The 3,694-nt window shown below is 39.1% G+C and overlaps 1 non-coding gene across 1 annotated transcript; it reads left to right on the top strand.

Moving 5' to 3' along the window:
- Window positions 1-1,768: 1,768 nt before the first annotated feature.
- Window positions 1,769-1,898, top strand: LOC139004692 (small nucleolar RNA SNORA42/SNORA80 family). Its single transcript, XR_011470537.1, has one exon. It is a non-coding gene; the product is annotated as a small nucleolar RNA SNORA42/SNORA80 family (small nucleolar RNA).
- Window positions 1,899-3,694: the final 1,796 nt, after the last annotated feature.

The following is a 3,694-nucleotide window of genomic DNA, read 5'->3' as shown; positions in this document are numbered from 1 at the left end:
TCAAAATAGGGAGACAAAGAATCATGCCCCCCCCCCAAAAATAGGAGAAGAGCTAAATGAAATGGAGGCAAGCAATTTACCAGATATAGATTTTTAAAAAAAATGGTTATAAGGATTCTCAAGGAACTTAGTAAGAACTTCAACAAAGAAATAACAAGATTAAAAAGGATATAGAAACCATAAAAATGAAGCAATCAGAAATGAAGAATGCAATACCTAAAGGAAGAATACACTACAAGGAATAATCAGTAGGGTGGATGACAGAGAGGATGGAATCATCAAATGGAAGACAAGGTAGCAACAAACACGCAATCAGAGCAGCAAAGTGAAAAAAGAATTTAAAAAGAAGGATAGTTTAAGGGATCTTTGGGACAACATGAAGCATAACAATAGCTGCATCATAGAGATACTAGGAGGAGAACAAAGAGAGCAAAGGATCCAGAACCTATTTGAAGAAAAACCTACTTGAAAAGTTCCCTAACCTGATGAAGAAAAAACATACTCAAGTCCAGGAAGTGTAGAGGTCCCAAATAAGATGATCCGAAAGAGGTCCACACCAAGACACATCAGAAACTTTGCAGGTCAGAAGGGATTGTCAAAAAATATTCAAAGTGATGAAAAGCAAAGACCTACAACTAAGATTACTACCCAGCAAAGCTTTCTCTTAGAATCAAAGGACAGATGAAGACCTTCCTAGATAAGAAAAAGTTAAACAAGTCCAACACCAAACCATATTATATGAAATATTAATGGGTCTTCTTTAAGAAGAAAAATATAAAAAAATCATGAACAATAAAATGACAATAGATATCTATCAACAATGAATCTAAAAAATAAAATAAATGAACAAGTGAAACAGACTCATAGATACAAAGAGCATTTTGATGGTTGCCAGATAAGAGGAGGTTTGAAGGATGGGTGAAAAAATATAAAGGGATTATGAAGTACAAATTGGTTGTTACAGAATAGTCATGGAAATGTAAGTATAGCATAGATAATAAAAGCGTAATATGTAAATCAACCAAAAGACCAAACAGCAGAACAACCGCCCAGATGACCTTCTGGATGACCATGCTATGACACCCACTTGCACCAGGCCAGCCAAGGCAGGTGCGATGTGATTGGTTGGGGGCCTGGCCATCACCCAGTGATTGCCCCAAAGAGGGAGGCCCGGGCTACCTGGCCAGTGGCACTGCAGTGAGTAGCCTGGGCCTTCCTCTGTGGGGGCAATCCATTGTGGAGCCCTGGCTGGGTGGGCAGAGCCTACCTCTTTGGAGTGATCGAACTCAGGGCTCCAGTACTGTTAGAGGGCACAGGTCAGGCTGAGGGACCTCCCTCCAAGTGCACAAATTTTGTGCGCCAGGCCTCTAGTAGTCAATAATATTCTAATAACTATACTTGGTGTCAGATGGATGCAAAATGTCTAATCACGGGAGTGTACACCTAAAACTAATATAATGATGTATGTCAACTATAATTGAAAAAAATAAAAATGTTTTAAAAATAGGGGAAAAAAGATTACTTCATTCAGCAAGGCTATCATTTAAAACTGAAGGATAAATAAAAAGCTCTCCAGACAAGAACTATCTAACGAAGTTTTTTTAACACCACACCAATATTACAAGAAATGTCAAAGGGACAGCTTTAAAAAGAAGAAGAAATTAAAAAACAAAACAAAGGAACATAGTTAAAAGACTAAAATGGCAATAAATATATACCCATCAATACTCTATTTAAATGTAAATGGGTTAAATACACCAATAAAAAGACATAGGATATGGGCGGCCCTTGTTTGTGGGCCTCTCATAGTGGACCCATGCCAGAGGAAGTTGCAGCCTCAAACCATTGCCCAGCCCCCTTACCCTTGGGCTGTGAGCACTGAAGGGGGCTGTACAGTAAAAAAAAAAAATGGTGATGGAAGTAGGTTTGACTTTAGGTGCTGAACATATAATACAATATACTGACAATGTATTATAGAATTGTACACCTGAAACCTATATAATTTAATTAACCAATGTTGCCCCAATAATGTTTTTAAATCCTCACCCAAGGATATTTTTTCCATTGATTTTTTCTAGAGAGAGAGAGAATGGAAGGGAGAGAGGAGAATTTAGAGAGAGAGAGAAACATCAATTTGAGATACATATCAATTGGTTGCCTCCTGCACACTTCCTGACCAGGGCTGGGGATGGAACCACAACCAAGGTATATGCCCTTGACCAGAAATCAAATCCAAGATCTTTAGTCCTATGGGCAGATACTCTAACCACTTAGCAACTGTCCAGGGCATCACCTCAACAAATTTTACAAAAATATTTTTAAAGCCGAAACCGGTTTGGCTCGGTGGATAGAGCGTCGGCCTGCGGACTGAAGGGTCCCAGGTTCGATTCCAGTCAAGGGCATGTACCTGGGTTGCGGGCACGTCCCCAGTGGGAGATGTGCAAGAGGCAGCTGATCGATGTTTCTCTCTCATCGATGTTTCTAACTCTCTATCTCTCTCCCTTCCTCCCTGTAAAAAATCAATAAAATATATTAAAAAAAATATTTTTAAAGATTTTAGGCACTGAGACTAAAAGAAAAAATACATGAATTTCCATTAGAGTAAGCAATGCTAGCTGCCACAACAAACAAACCCCATATCTAAAAGCAATAAAAGAGCCCTAGTGGCTAGGCTAGCCAGTTTGACTCAGTGGATAGAGCGTCAGCCTGTGGATTGATGGGTCCTGGGTTCAATTCCAGTCAAGGGCACATGCCCAGATTGTGAGCTTGTTCCCCAGTTGGGGGCGTGCAGGAGGCAACCGATCAGTGATTCTCTCATCATTGATGTTTCAATCTCTCTCACTCCCTCTCCCTTCTACTTTGAAATCAATAAAAAATATATATATTTAAATTTTAAAAATAATTAAAGTAAGTTTTTGCTCAAAAGAGCCCAAGTAGCTCCTTTATACCTTGCAGCTGTACCATCTAGGACATGTGGCCTCTATGGCCATCCCATGGAAGATAAAGGGAGCTATAGAATTATCCCAGGTTCTCTAAAGTACCAGGCCTTTGAAGGGACTCTCAATTGCACACACATTCTATTAGAACTGAATCATAGGTCCACAGTATACCACAGCAGAGACTTGGAAATCTAGTCTTCTGTATCTGAGATGATGGAATGGTGTACAATAAACATACACAGCCTGTCATTGAATCTCTGTGAGGGCCAGGGTGATACTCAGACTAAAGCATTTCTCATGGATAACTTCCCCATTGAACATATTGCCATTGCTACTAAGCACCAGTGATCCTAGGATTGTTGCATTTCAAGGAACCTGTTGTCAGTGCTATCATACCTACAAGAAGATACATTTCCACCCTCTTCTCTGCCCTCTTACATTGCTCTCCTTCAAATCTAAATCCTGTCCAGTTGTGATAAATTGGCCAAAGCTAGTTTACATGATTAGATCATAGCTAGAGAATCCATGGATGTGACTGGTATGACTCTAACTTAGGAAGGCTGAAATTATAATGTGTAAAATGTTCATATATAGATAGCAAGGATGTTCAAAGGTTTAAATAGTTGCAATGACAAATATTACTAAAAAATTGTTAAAGACAATATTTTCTTATCCCTAAATGATTTAATGTTCATTTCCTAAAAAAAGGAGGGGGGATTGTCTGTTATCCCCTGCAGTACAATTACCAAAATGAG

This window comes from Myotis yumanensis, unplaced genomic scaffold (assembly GCF_028538775.1).
Source record: "Myotis yumanensis isolate MYYU_CA2020_CCGP unplaced genomic scaffold, mMyoYum1.0.hap1 SCAF_2, whole genome shotgun sequence".
Taxonomy (NCBI): domain Eukaryota; kingdom Metazoa; phylum Chordata; class Mammalia; order Chiroptera; family Vespertilionidae; genus Myotis; species Myotis yumanensis.
Note: the sequence above shows the minus strand (reverse complement) of the source record. Positions and strands in the feature narration are given on the sequence as shown.